Genomic DNA, 16,444 nt, shown 5'->3' on the forward strand with positions numbered 1-16,444 from the left:
TCCAATGTCAGTGTCTGGTTCTTTTGTTCTGAAAGCATATAATTTCTCACAAGCATTATACAATCCTAACATTGTAAGTGTATAAAAGGTGTGCATTATGCACAGAACAATTAAGGCTGGATTTCTGCTCTTTGTATGAGCAGGAAAAGAAGACGTCTGTAAATCTTCACTCATGCCATATGAAGAATGGCACCTAATAGTAAATCATAGGGGTTCTGTAGTCAACAAGAAGCATTGTCTATGCCTAGACATTCATGCTTCAGCCAGTCTCATGGCTAGTCCCATATGGTGGGATTAGCAATATATATATATTGTTCTGCAGTTTAAATTCTTCACATCCTGATTGTAGACCCCTCCCTCATCCCCCTCTCTCCCTCCTTTAGTGAATGTAACATTTATATAATTCCTAATTATTTCTGGTCCTTCTTACTGAATGTAATTTATTGTATATATGTGTGAGAATATAAATGTATATGTAAAAGTAAAAAAATAATAAAATAGTTCCTTTAAAGTAAAAACAAAAACAAGAACAAACAAACAAAAAACCCTGTAGATTCCACAGGTCTGTCAGTTCTCCACCAGATGGCCAGGGGCGGGGGCATATCTCACACTGCCCTCATCAACCAGAACATCATAAGCAGCACATGTAGCATTAGCTTCTGAACATGCATTTGGGTAAATAGTTTTTGTGTCCAAAACAGCATAGAATTGGCTAGACAGGCCTTTTTATATTGCAGTTCAGACCTGTAAAAGGTTTCAAAGATTACTGTCATCTTAACAAAATAACAATTAAACTTGATATAGGATAAAAATACACTTTCAGTGGGCTGTAGTGAGCTCTCTTCTGAGCTCCTCTGACTTTGAATGTCATCTCATTTGATCCCTTTATGCGCTTTATCTTGTATGATGTAACTTCACATCTGGATGGATTTGTAAACTCTTCAGGGCAGCAACACCTCTACATTCCTCATGCTTGGCACAAGGGCAGCAAATCATATCCTGGGCTTAGATGGTATCTATTGGTGGACAACCAATGAGTCTCATGATTTGAATACAAAAATGGCCCAAAGGCTCATGTGTCAAAGGCTTAGTTGCCAGCTGAAGAGCTTTGTGAAAATTGGATCATGAAGATACTAGCTCCTTTAGTGGATTAATGCACTGATGAGCTCATAGTTGAATAGGCTATTGAAGAGGTGTGGCCTAACTGGAGGAAGTAGATCATAGGGACCATGGCCCCTCCCACTCTCTTTCTCTTTCTCTTTCTTCCTCTTTCCTTTCTCTGGCTTCTCTCTGCCTCCTACCCTCCATGAAATGAGCCAGTGTGCATTAACAAGAGCTCCCAGCCATGCATGATCTTCTATCACTCACAGCCAGACAGCAATGGGACCATCCAGTCTCTGGACATGACTAAAAGGAACTCTCTTTCTTGCCAGATATGGTACCACAATCTTGTGATCCCAGCACTTGGGGGGAAAGCAGGCAGGCAGATCAGGGATTCAAGATCATTTTCAGCTACATAGTGAGTTCAAGCCTAGCCTGGGCTATGAGAGGCCCCACCTTAAAGAAACACAGAAAAGCAAAACAAAGGCACAATTTTAAAAATATCTTTTCCCCTTTAAGTTGATTTGCTCTGGCATTTCATCATAGTTACAAGAAATAATGAAAGTCTCCAAATCCATCTGTATCTGAAAAAATAACCACATATGTTGGGAATTTTAAATCAAAATAATAATAATAATAATAATAATAATAATAATAATGCAGAATACTGTTTGTATCAGAGGCAGAGAGATTTTGCAGCCTGTGGCTGCTCTGACTCTCTCAAATTGGGTTTATTTTCCCCAGTGACACAGGCTCCAACTCTATCCTGTCTTGAAATGGTATCTGTTTATGCTGTTTATGGTTTTGAACAGCTGTAACAAGAGAGACAACTGAATCATTGGTCTCTTTAAAGCATGGGTAGGTTTCAGAACCCATAGAAAAGTCTGGCTGGGCTTCCCAGCTCTCTGGAAGCAGTTCCTTCCCTCTATAGATGTTCTTTGAAATCCCAATGAATCCAGAATTCTGAATGCAGATCAGTAATTTCCGTTCTGGATCTCCTGTGGCCACCCAGGAGCACCCCTTCTGAGGCTACCACACACCCCAGTAGCAGAGCTCTTGATGGCTGCTGGCAGAGCAGTGCTTTCAAGGGAGTCCTGTGGGGAGTGAGTTGTTCAATGGAAAAGTACTGCTTTGTATGGGATTTAAAGAGCCCCAGAGATCTGTGAAGACCGTCTGTCACGAATGCCTTCATGGGCTTTCATTTGCTCCCACCCCACAGCAGACAGAAAACATTTTCAGAAATTTTGTTTCTGTTTGAAAATTTGATTTGTATTTTGGTTTTAGAGAAAGGAACTTGGAATCCTGTGGAAGAATTAAGTATCTATCCAGTGCATATTTTGATGTCTTTAGAAATCGAATGTCTATCAGGTTATGGAAAGAATTATGGCTTTGACAGAATTTGGCTTGCTCGTCATCTATCACACTGGCTGTTTTTCTTTAGTCACAATAATAAACTCAAATCACTCTCAAGTTTACAAAGCTCTTCTACAGCCTGCCTGCATCTGCTCACGAATGATTATGACCCTAGTTTTATAGAAGGCGTCGGGGCAGAGAGGGCAGAGGCATGACAAACACACGGAGGCAATAACAGAATAAACACTCCAAAGACAGCCACTGGGCTCGGATTTGTTCATCTTTATTCAGGATCTCACCTTATTCCATTTGTCTGTAGACATATGAAGACCAGACTCCAGAGGAAGACAACCAGAACAATTGGAGGGTATATCTTTTTAAAATTAATATTGACAGGGGAAAAATATATAAGCCTTAAGACCTAGAGATGATGCACATTATGAGTTCCCTTGGTTCTCTGTTGTCCTTCCTCATTGCCATGCAGATGCTGCTCTTGCCCCAGAGTGAATTTATAGATAATACGAACCTCAACCCCTGGCCTGGGATTCAGACAAACATCCCAGCAAAGCAGTTCACTGTGTTACATGCTGGCATAAAATGAAAATGCTATCACGTTCCCATATGCAAACAACTTGCCAAAAGAATGTAGTGCTTCAAAAGCCATGTACTGGATGGAGACAAGATCTCACTACAAGCAGTGGGAGTGGGGTGAATCTATGAAGCAGAAAGTATGGGCTGAGGAAGAGATCAGCCCAGTGACAGTTTACTGGCCTTGCTGTTCTCTTAAGAGGCACTAATGGTAGTGGACTGGTGCCGTGGAAGAAAACCCAGCTTCATTTAAAGCACTAGCATGAAATTGGCTGCAATAAAATTATGCATTAAGTGTGCATTATGTTTAATAAGACTGGATTGTACTTCCCATGTTTACTCTGTGACTATTGAGGCTGATCCAATTTTCTCAAGTTCTCCAATTGGTTCACGATCGAGTTTCTGGCCAGAAGGTCAAATTTCCCTTGCTGTTATTGTATGTCTCTATTACTTTACTATGGCATTTACACTTTATATTCATTACTTTTTTTTCCTATCTCCTGAACCTTCCCCATTCCAAAATGTTCCCCGTAGATGGCCCGTTTGACACAAATTAGAACAACCTTGATAGCTGTCAACTGGAGACTATCTGAGAACAAAAGGACATTATTGCGAGCCAGCACTGGAGGTAATTTCATGTGCTTTCTCTGAAGGCTTCTTAATAGCCTCTGAGAAATAATACAATTCAGATCTGCAGCCAGGAGACAAAGAATGGATGTCGGACAGCATGACTAGCATGTGACTTGGTCTTTAGACTCTACTGTCCTGGGGTAAGAAGGATTATCATCAGAAAATAGAGATATCCAGCCCCCATTTCACCCATGTACATTGCCATTAATTCATCTAACTAGCAAACACTCTGTGGGAGCCTACTGTGTGCCAGACACTGTGAATGTGATGATGCTCTGAATAGCATGGTCCTGCTGTGACTTCCTAGCACAGTAAAGATGGGAAAGAGTGATGTTGGGACATAAAAACAAATTCTCATTCATGAAGGAAATAAATGAAGATGAGGTGAGAAAAACTATTCATTTCTAATTAAAAAAAAACAGGGGTAGTTTAAGGGGAAAGTAAGACAGCTCTATTGCAGGTGGGAAAAATGAGGGATAATCAGTATTTCAGGAGAGAACAGTATAGGTAGAACATGGAAGTATGAGAGAAAATAACATCTAGGAAGCCAGAGGTAGAAAACAAGGTGGGAACATCAATGATACAAGGGTTATGAGAGGACCCAAAGTATCAGGAAATGAGGCCAGAGGACAAAGAGAGCTCTGCACAAAGCCGTCAGAGATTTAGAGATAACCCACTGTCATAGAGAAATAATAAGAAAAATCTCCCAATCTATGGTATAAGGCTTAATCTTTTACTTCTACAGATGGGCTCAGTTGGATGGAGAACAGAGACGTCTCCTTCAGAGCATCGCTCTGTATTCTCTCACATGCTGAGACAAATATAAAACGATGCATTTATGTGTGTGTTTGTCTGTCATATCTGTACTGGTACATACATAGCTTATCCATGGTGCTTCTGGCCCTGACCCCCACAGTGGGTGCCTGTCATTGCAAATGGTACTGTACCTTTTATGTCCTAGGGCTATCCTATACACACATATTTATGGAAACCATACTAAGCAATTAACAAAAGACATGATTCTTGGGTCTTGGTAACCTTGGCATGTGCATGTTTTAATATTTTTTTCTTTTTCTTTATTTCCTTATTGGAATCTTTTAGCTTTTCACTTATGTGAGCAATTTGTGACTTTTCTCTAGTTTATCTTAATTTCCAGATTTTTTTTGTTTCTGTGCTTTGGGTAATTACTAACAATGAGTTTAAGTTTGCTTGAACACAATAGGTACAATATAGTTACAGGTTATTTAATAACCAAGATGACTACTAGGTACTATGGAACATGGATATGCCAAACAAAGGAATTTTTCATTAATTTCCTTGATTTGTCCATAAATTTCCTTAAGTTTTTAACAATATGGTTCTCTATATATGAGTAGGGAAAGATTGAAGCAGGCCTGGAGGAAAACAGCTACTTGCAAAGTATGAGTTGATCAGAAATCACAGAACTCATGTGAGGCTGACAGACACTGGGCTTGTAGCCAGCACAAGTGGACTGTGCTCAGCTCCCCTCTCCTCCATGTGCCCAGAAATGGTACTTGATGGCACGGGACTTTCAACTTAATCAAAGAAGAAGACCTACTTTACAGCTGACTCTAAGGCCAAGCCTTGGAGAGACCAAGCTGAACAGTTGGTAAATTAGCTGGATTTCAGAGAAGGAGAGTGAAAGAGAGAGGGAGACAGAAGAGAGAGAGAGAGAGAGAGAGAGAGAGAGAGAGAGAGAGAGAGAGAGAGAGAGACGGTGTGGGGAAAGCACCTTACTTGAGAAAAAAATGAAAAAAAAACCCAAAACCCAGATTATTAACAATGTAGAAACTACAAAATCCAAGGGATAAAAACTTGGTAAACATGCTGAAGAGAAGAATGATAAGAGCTATTAATGACCACTGGCATGTAAACAGAAAAAGAATAACACATCATAGTTAAAAGTTAAAGAATTTTAAATAATATTATTATACATGTATTCAAACTAAAATAATGTGTACAAAGAATAAACAGATAAGAGATTTTAATTAAAAATTAATTTCTTTGGAGTTAAAAGCAAGTTCTCGAGCAAAACATTATAGCATATATAAATTTTAATTGAAAAACACAATAGATAGTCTTAATAAAACATTGAACACTATTGAAGGAAATTAGAGACTCTTTAGACAGAAAAATAGAAAGCATACAGACTAAAGAAGTGAATGTAGAAATAGACAACTAAAATAAAATGAATTGTATCTGGCTTTAAGAAAACATGAAGTGGTTTAGTATATGTTTGGTTTGAAGGCCTTGAGAGACACAATAAAGAAATAAGGGAAGAAAATAAATTGAATTTTTTTCCTGAAGAGCGGATGAAAACAGAAGTCACAAAGACTAAATAAATAAGTATACACACACAAACATATACATATACATGCACATATGCAAAATAGTAAAATTTCTATAAAAAAACAAAGACATCGCAATCAGCATAAAAGAAGAGTTTATTTAGAAGTTTACAATGATGAGATTACTTTAGAATTCACATGAAAGAAGGCTGGTGAAGAAGGAGCATGCATGTTTAAAGTGCAGGGGATGCATATTTTAAAAACCAGCTTGATCCAGGAGAGAGAAAGAGAGAGGGAGAGAGGGAGAGAGAGAGAGAGAGAGAGAGAGAGAGAGAGAGAGAGAGAGAGAGGGAGAGAGAGAGAATAGAGATATATTCTTCAAAAATGCAAGTGAGATAAAGATGTTTCAGGATAAATAGGAGCTAGAAAAACATGGTGAGAGCAACTATATCTTAAAAGAAATACAGTGTTCTTCAAGCTTAAATGATTACACCACATTGAAATTCAGACATACAAGAAGAAATAGAGTGCATTTATATATGTTAAGTATGCTCATAAGTAAATGAACATTACTCCCACATGCTTTAAAATATTTGAAGGTTAAAAATAACATTTTCTAGGCTTCAAAGCATATGCACATGTAAAAGATATAACAATAATGGAAAAGATAAGGGATAAAAGTTGCTATCCTCAGTATAAGGTTTTTATGTTTCTGAGAAATGATGAACAGTCATGTGGAAGCATAAGCCAAATAAACCATTTCTTCCTAAACTTGTTTTTGGTCATGATATTACATCACACTATAACACCCACTATGGGATGGGGAGGAAAGGAGGCAGGGGGGCTGCAATCAGGTGGTAAAGTGAGTACACACACACACATATGGGTAAAAAAAAAAAGAGAATTATAAAAAAAGAAAAGAAAAGAAAATTTGCATGCAAACCACATATTGAATAAAAACTTATTTTATAACTTCTGACAAAAGATTTGTATCCAGGTTATTAACAGAACTTTCAAAAGTCAGTATCTTTGAAATCAAACTGTGTTTTCAGATGCCAAAATGGTATTGGAAGTTTACATTCAGTGAAGAGCTTGTGAGGGTTCAGCAGATGTGAGGTGAGGCCACAGAGGGCCACTTCAACTGCTACACAAGACAAAGAGGAAAGATAGCCTGATGAGCAAGAACCTTGGGCGACAAAACAACTTGAACCTGTCTCTGCCATAGAAGAACCTCAGCAGCAGCTGTCCTAGAAGCACCTATGTGCAGCAGAAAGAGGTTCCACTTGGGTTCTTTCAGGCCCTGGCGTTGGCTGGAAGCAGCAACCGGCACTGTCAGCCAACTCCATTCCCCAACGTAGACTGTTTCAAAGGAAATTTGAAGCCCGCACTTCCATGGCTCACATGTTGTCCTGGCAAAGAAGTGGGTAGAGGAACAAGGTCCATAGTGTCCAAGGACAGCTGTGTAAATGGCCAGGAAGGAGGTGAAAACTGGCCCTGCATACTCATTATTAGGACAACACAATTCATCGGCTGTCCCGGCATACCCACCAGAAAGAGTGTAAAGAGGAGTGTTAACAGCTAATATTGATGATTGATGAGCATGTTCAACAGCAATGACCTTCATAGATTACTATGCAGATGTGAAGTGGGGAATCCTACCTGGAAAATGGTGGGTTCATTTTAAAGGGATACATTCAAGAGAAATGAACACAGTCTTCAACAATGTTCTAGCAACTTGTGGGAGAGAGAGAGAGAGAGAGAGAGAGAGAGAGAGAGAGAGAGAGAGAGAGAGAGAGAGAGAGAGAGAGCTCAGCATTAAGAGCACTTGCTGCTCTTGCAGAGGACTTGTTCAGGTTCTGAGCACCGGCAGGGCAGCTCACAATTATCTGTAGCTCCATTTCCAGGGGATCTAGAACCTACTCCTGTCCTTCACGAGCACCAGAAACACACATGGTGGACACACATGTTGGCACTCACAGACATAAAAATAAATAAATAGTAGCGAATGTTCTAGTAACTTTAGTCATGATAGTTTAAGCTGAAAACAACTCCAGCATTCATTATTAAGAGCTAGGTAAGTAAATTCATGTTCATACAATTAACTATTACTCAGGAACTTAAAGGAATGACCTATTAATGTACACAGCAACACGGGTGAATCTCAAAAACATCTTGCTGAGCAAAAGAGATCAGACAAAAAGAGCATAAATTCTATAATTCACTCAGGAATACTGAAAGCCATCATTTCCCATAATCATTGAAAGCAGATCAATGTTTGCCTCTAGGGGGAAAGATGGAGTAAGTAGCTGAGAACGGACAGAAAGAAACTGAGTGACGGAAGTATTTTGTGTCTTGACAGTTTGTCATACATCCCTCTGATGTCATCAAAACTAAACTAAAGAGGCATGAACATGAAGATTTCTATTACCCGAAAGTTATAAGATGTAGGTGTGATTATAAACATTGGTTTTTAATAAAGTAACACATGTGAACACTGCACTGCAATGTGCAAATAAAATATAACTTCTTTGTTTCATGGAAGTGGTCAGTTCTCCACCTAAAAGGAAGCTGGGAAACCTACAACAGGAAAATTAAGGCTATCACAATATACTTCCCAGCTTAACCAGATTATATATTGAATATAGGTAACACGCACTTTACACTTTGAGGAGGCCCACATTTTCACTGATTTGTGAATACTCTTTTCCTTTGGGTCAATGTTCTTCTTAGGACACGTCTGACTACCTCTGTTCTGTGTCTTAAGAGAGTCTCTGGACCCCACTACAAGCATATTCTTGAAGAAGAGAGCAAAGAGGCACTAGGTGCATGTGGTGATCCCTAGTTCTTTCTGATCTGGTCCCTGGACCCATCTATATGAGTTCCTCTGTCCCATTCATAGCAACGTGCCATGTTGTAAACAGACATCACAGCTCTAAGAGCATATCCCTGTTTGAGGGTCCCTAAGTGCAGTGATCTTCTCACCCCGAGTTCCACATGAATCCTGTCTTACAGTTGTCAGGGTCTCCTCCCTGAGGCTCATAGAAACTTCTGAACGCTAAATTGATTTGGAGAATAAAAGCAGCGTCCCCATCTCATCTATCAACTATATATCTATTACTGTCATGGGTTGAGCACACGCAGTGGAAAAAGCATCTTGGGAGAGACTCTCCCTGGAAGCATACTGTCCTTCAGATGGTCAAAGACTGTCCTTCGTACCTTATCCCACTATGCTGTTTAATTCTCTAATAGTTGTGATATTTTGGCTCACCTCCAACACATCTTCTATCTTCCAACTGCTAGCTTTTTCAAGCTGTATGTGTATATGTGAGTGTGAGTGAGTGTGTATGTGTGCACATGCGCCTGTGTGTGTGTGTGTGTGTATGTGTGTCCATATGCACACACATGTTTGCAGGTACTCACAGAAGCCAGTAGTGGTTATTGGATCTTCTGGAACTGGAGTCATGTGTTCAATATGGGTTGGTAACCACACTTGGGTCTTCCGCAAGAGCAGGAAGCTCTCTTGACCTCTGAGCCATCTCTCGAGCCTAACTGCTAGGTGTAGAAAGGCTCTGTGTCATCATACCCTGAGTTGCATAAGCCTCTGTTCCAAATGCCCAGGACTGCTATGAGGTGGAAGGTACAGACAACTTGGTACAAGGGCTGGCTGTGAAGAGTAAAAATCCTATCACGTGTCATTCCAGTGTCCTCAAACTCCTGTCCTTCCTATGTGTTTCTTCCTATGTTTGTTCTCATAAGCTTGGTGGCCAAACCATTCCCTTTGGGTTTTCTCCCTTTGTTACCCCGTCTAGGCAGCTGTCAAGGTTTTCCAGCTCTAACCTCTTGGCAAAGAGAGGGATCACAGTGGACACCCCAGCAAAATACTACCTCTTTGAAAGTACTATGCCTGCCCTCCTCCAGCCTTCGGGATGTCAGAATTATGAATCAAAGTCTAAAAAATAAATTGGAGGATAGAGGAGCCTGTAGACATGATGATGCCTAAGGTGAGAAATTGAAATCACCAAGAACCAACCGTCGTTCGGGTCTGGTAGGGTAATCACGACAGAGGCATATTTATCATTCCAGCTCTCCAACAGTAAAGCTCATGTAGAAAGAGGCAGAGGAGGAAGACAGCCAATCTAGAACATCCTACCCATCTGTGCCACGTTACAACTATGCCAAGCTCCAGTCACATTCACCCACTGTCCTTGGGGCAAATTAAAGGGTAACTGTGGCAGTTGACCCAAACTGCCCAAGTTCATTTCAACTTTTTCTACTGCTCTCATCACAACCTGAAGAGAACCTGTTCTTTGTCATGATACAGTAGGAACACCAGAGCAGCCACTGTCATCCTCATCACAACTGTCCTTGCCATTTCATTTCGCTGTATTTCCCAGCCCTGTAGTCCATGCAACCAGGAACCTTCTGTTAATGAAGCAGGTGGCATTATCTAGATCTTCTGTGTGAAAGCAAGTGTATCTCCTCCAGTCTGGCTGCTGGAATCCAGAAACTGTTGTGTTTTCAGCCAGTAAGACCCAGTTAATAAAGTTATTGGAAACAATCCAGCATGCAGTGTATGTGTCTTACGAAGCAAACCCAAGTCGGAAGTCCTGGTCATCGCTGGACTAGAGACTAGCTGCTCTCGGTAGTCTGAACAACCTTGTGACCTAAACTCACTCTGCTAGGTGTGGCCACATAATACCAAGCAAGGATCAGTTAAAGCCACTGGCCAGGTCAGGTGAGTCCTCTTTGTTTTGAACTGTGTATTAGGTAAGAAGAAACAGCTCTCTGCAGATAAAGTGGAAGTTTGTTATATGGTCCTCTAGGAGACCCCCTCTCTAAGCTGCCCCATTCATGGACATGGTGTGCATCCTATGGCATGCTTATCATCTCACTCCATCTACATCTACATGTGTCCCCGAGACATTTCTTAAGAGCTGTCGTATTGCTTGCATTGTTCTACAGTTCTTTTCCATTTAAAATAATGTTTATAGGATAGATTCACATTGATACATATGGATCTCATTCATTTTGGCAGCTGCATGCACATTCCATCACAGGAATAAAGTACCATTTGCATATCCTTTCCGCTAAGGATAGACATTTAAGTTGCTTCTAATTCTTCTCTATTTTAAACAATGCTGCAGCACGCGTCTTTGTTCAGGTCCCCTGTGTATATGCAGCAATGATTGTAACAATCCTTAAGGGTGGGGCCTGTGGGTGCTGGAACGTGTCTATCTTCTACTTTCATATTGATACTGACAGTAATTCACATGCACACTCTGAACAGGGTGGTGCTGGCTCTGTGTCTGCCATGCTGACTGGTCCATCTGGGACTCTACTTTACACCCATATAGCAGGAGAAGAACAGAGCTCTCATTGCCATAACTGCCTAGAGATTCAACTGTTCCTCCCAAAGGCCTTTCCATTGCCACCAAGGATACACTCTGAAGGTCAGCTGCTCATGCCTGGAACCAGATGAGCTCCGTGGTCTCACCTCTCCCTCATCTTCCATCTCTCTCTCTCTCTCTCTCTCTCTCTCTCTCTCTCTCTCTCTCTCTCTCTCTCTCTCTCTCACTCACTCACTCACTCATCAATCCAACCAGCAGCAGCAGAGTCCACCCTCTCCCAGCCCAGGTCAGCTTTATCTCTAGATGCCTGTGACAGCTTCAGATTTAAACTTTCCTTGGGTGTCTCTCCACACAGCAGCTAGAATGAGAGTTTTGCCTGGATGTGATCATCATGTCTCCTTGCTTAAAGTCATCCATCCCCCTTGGAGCAAAGCCTAAGTGTTTCAGCCTGTCTGTTGAACACACTGCTGTGAGAGCCTTGTGACACCCGATTCATCTCTGTATCCCCAGGTTTCAGTGGACACAGGGAATGCATGACAATGTACCTGGACAGATGACAAGGTTCCTGTCTACTCTTGTTACAATGATACAAACAAAACTGAGAGAGAGAGGGGGGGGGGGAGGGAGGGAGGGAGGGAGGGAGGGAGGGAGAGAGAGAGAGGGAGAAGACAGAGAGACACCCCTCTCCAAACAGGACAGAAACAGAGTTAGCCCCTAGCTAGTCTTCAAAGTTAACAAATGTCACAAATCTGAGGGATTCAAGTGACCATCAAATAAAATCCTGTCTTTCCAAGTACCTTTTCAGTCATAAAATGTGCTCATAGTATAGGAAAACCTTGCTGGCCTTGCATGTCTTTTGTTTTTAACAGTCCATGTTAATATAAATATAAAATGTCCTGGTTACTATGCTGATATTCTATTTCTGCACTTATTCTTTTAATTAATTGAGTTTAGGTCTCATCTGACTAAGTGATATGTTTTTCCAATTTTCTCTTGAACAGTTACTGTTTTCAAGCATGTTTACAAAAAAGTTTTAAGAATTGTACAATGATTATTTTTGTCCTCATCATCTAGATTCAGTAATTATTAGGATGTTGCCATATTATGTTAGAACTCTTCGTATACATACATATGCATGATTTCTATTTTGTTTAAATTAGTTTATTGTGCACATTGTGACACTTTACTACTATTTCCGCCTGAAAATCTAAAACTAAAGAGCAATAGCCTACTAAACAATTCTCCATGTCATCTAATAACTGGCTGATATTTAACTTGTCTCAAATTATACTTTGTAAATTATTTTCAAACCCCAGGGGCTGGGTCTCTTGTCTCTTTTATTCCCCACCAATACTTCCCATAAGAACTCTGTTTTGTGTGCGCGCATGTGTGTCAGTGTGTGTATGTGTGTGTGCACGTGCACACTGTGTAGATGTACACACAAAGAGGGGTCATGGTGCATTACACTCTACCTTTCTATTTTCTTTTTCCTTTCCATTAATTTATTATTTTAATCACTTTACAGCCTGATCATAACCTCCTCCCGCTTCTCTTCCCAGTCCCACCCTCACACACTTCTCCCCATCCCTCCCTCCCCTTCTCTGAGGAGGGTACCAACCCACCCTGGCAACTCAAGTTGCTACAGTACTAAGCTCATGCTCTCTCACTGAGACTAGACTGCCTTATTTTCTTAAGACAGTGTCTCTCACCAAACCCTGGCCTATGGTAGCAGCTAACAATCTTCCTGTCTTTCTGTCCCTGAAACCTGGGTTACAGGCACACACTCACAGTCATATGTTGCTTTGTTCCCCATGGATGCAGACACTTGGACTCAGGTCCTCATGCTTGCGTAGAAAATGCTCATACTCGCTAAGCTATCTCTGCAGTCCCCACAGGAAGCTTTTCTTTTTTTAAATTTTTATTAATTTATTCTTGTTACATCTCAATGGTTATCCCATCCCTTGTATCCTCCCATTCTTCCCTCCCTCCCATTTTCCCCTTATTCCCCGCCCCTATGACTGTTCCTAAGGGGGATTTCCTCCCCCTGTATATAAAACTGGGAATAGGGCTTCCTCAAGACCCAGCTATTCCACTCCTTGGAATATACCCAGAAGATGCTCCAGCACACAACAAGAAAATTTGCTCAACCATGTTCATAGCAGCCTTATTCATAATATCCACAGGAAGCTTTGTGTTCCCTAGACTGGGTTTTGGAGGAGTTCATGTTAAACTGCCTCCTGACATGCCAGCAATTAGATCTGTGCTGTCATTTAGTTTTCCCCTTGATTGCCTGTTTTACCTTTAATCTAAAAGTAACGACAAGAAGCTTGATTAGATTCAGGTTAAATTTGTTTTTGTTTGTTTGTTTGTTTGTTTTTGAAAAAAATACTTTATAGGTAGTAATGAGTGTTCCATCCTCTCTCAGAAGAACTTCGTCTCAGGCTACTTTACGACTAGTGATGCTAACTCTGATCACTCTGACAACGCTGGAATTTCCCCTTCAAGATGAACAATTCATTTCAACCTAAGAAACCAGCAGAGCTTGCATCAATGTGGCCACCTGTGCACCAGGCCCACTGATGCCTTTCTAACCTTCCCATCGGTCCTGGAAGAGAAAAATAACACCTATCCGTATGAAGATGGAGAAACAGACTCCAAGATGGGAAGATACTTAGTCCAAAAAGAAAATCTGTTTCCTGTTTCATCCTTTGATAAGGGTGTATGACGTGGTGAAAGGCACCACACTTTGGCGCTCTTAATGTCTTACCTTGGTTTATCTAAGAATACCCACAGTCAGGTAAAAATGAAAAGAATGCCTCCCTCCTGACACATACTCTCTCTCTCCCTCCCTCCCTCCCCCCTCTCTCTCTCTCAAATAGTTGAGGCTTTATGGGGTCTTTACAGCTCTTATTTCAACACTTGCTACACAGTGTTGCCGATTCCAAAACAATCTTAAATGCAAACTTAATGAGTGCTAGAACTAAAACCTATTTTATTTTAGAGTTATAAGTGGTACATCTCAAATTTATAAAAGTTTTCCCACTGGAATTCGGTGGATAGGCAGGTGGATGATGGGTGACTAAATCTTCCTGTCACTGTTGTCAGCTTGTAAGAAAGACAGGTAACCCTATCTCAGGTTTCAAGGACAGAAAATGTGTTCATTACTTCTGTTCTCTAAGCATGCCTGGTTTCCTTCCATCTTAAAGGAAAAAGAAAACCCCCAGCATTTCAGATACAACCTTGGGTTTTACATCCCCCTCACATGGACTTTTCATCAGAAGAGCCATCTTGTAAGTCACACCCTAAGAGCTGGGACTGTCTAGGTTCTGAAAGACACACGGGATAGAAGACAAATAAGTTCCAAGGGGCAGCTACTGACTGAAAAACAAAAGTTGAAATTACTATCATGTGAGGATTAGCATGTTTCTTTTATATTCACTAAAGAGCCTTCTCCTTAGATAGGCCTAGAGTAGAAGAGTCTATACACTTGCTGTCTACTGACTGCGGCTCATAATCATATCATTACATCCTGGCTCCTGGGATATTCTAGAAACTTTCCTTTACAATTGTGTAGTCCTTAAGCTGAGGAGTCCCCTCAGAGGGTAAAATTCTTGCCAAGCAAGTATAAGGGCCTAAATTTGAGTTCTCAGAATGTACAGAAAAGTGAGTTGTAAGCCAGGAGAGGTGATATACACCTGTAATCTCAGCTCTTGCGGAAGCAGAGGCAGGCAGATCTCTGTGAGATTGAGGCCAAGATGACACAGAGAAATACTGTCTCAAAAGAAAACAAAACAAAAACAAAAACGAAAGTGAGATGTGGTGGCACACACATATTGTAATCATGATACAAGATGAGAGCAAAAACAGGAGAGTGTCTGGAAGCTTCCCTGTCAGCTAGGCTGGTGTTCACAACCTCTGACAAGAGACCATGTCTCAAACACGGTAGAAGGAAAGGACAAACTCCTCAAGTTTTCCTCTGACCTCTACATGCATCCACACATCTACACACATACACACAGAGAGAGAGAGAGAGAGAGAGAGAGAGAGAGAGAGAGAGAGAGAGAGAGAGAGAGAGACTTAGAGTGGGAGGGGCAGCTGAAAACTGTTTAGCCTCTATATTGCTTTATTTTCCTGGAACATATCACTTTATCACAGGATATGCTCTCGCTTTCTCATGTGTTTCTCTCTCTCTCTCTCTCTCTCTCTCTCTCTCTCTATCTATCTATCTATCTATCTATCTATCTCTCTCCCTCCCTCCCTCCCTCCCTCTCTCTCTCTCTGTCCTTGATATCTCATCACTGTTCACTCCCTTGACCTTTCTCCCGTTTCTCTGACAACTCTTCCTTACTTCCGTTGGCATGGAGAAGATGCTGATGTTCTCTGGGTCATATGCTTGGCCATCACTGTAGTTGGCACGCTCTTCCTGAATGACCTCATCACTGCTGCGGCTTCAACCACTGCTTATGTTTGGATGAGTCCCAGTTTGACCTCCGGAATTCAAATCCCCACAGCTTTCCAGAGGGTAACATAGTCAGTGCATAACTTTCCACCATACATCTCCACTGTGTGTCCCCAAAGAAGATCCATTCCCCCAACCTGCTCCTCCTTTAGTCCCCATTCACTTAAAAGCACCAACTCTTTCCACTGCCCCAAGTGAGCAATGTAGAACGCAGCTTTGACTAGCCTCCTCTCACCTACACCGCATAATGTGAATCATCAAGTCCTTGGGACTAGTCTTTAACTACTCTTTTATCCTTTTCTTCTGTCTCACAACCCACTACTCTATTCTATTTGGGGGCTCCATTTCCATAAATTTCCTAACTGGTGTCCCCATCATAATATGTGATCCCCAAGAGTTTCCTGTAGCTGAGTAATCAGTGTAAACCATGAACCTGATATAAATCATCTATTTAAGTCAGTGATATCAAATCCTGTTGCATGTGAATTTTTTGCATAGCCTTCAACATCTGCCTGCCCACAGACCCCTTTGGTGATTTGAACTACACATGCTCAAGGTGGAAAATGCCCTTACTCTTTCAATGTGTCTAGTCCACTCACTGTCACTGGAATGAGTCTTACATGTCCTTCAAGATTAACTTCAGGGATGTAAAGATG

The sequence above is a fragment of the Acomys minous genome (genome assembly GCF_964271855.1).
Source record: "Acomys minous genome assembly, chromosome: 1".
NCBI classification, from domain to species: Eukaryota; Metazoa; Chordata; class Mammalia; order Rodentia; family Muridae; genus Acomys; species Acomys minous.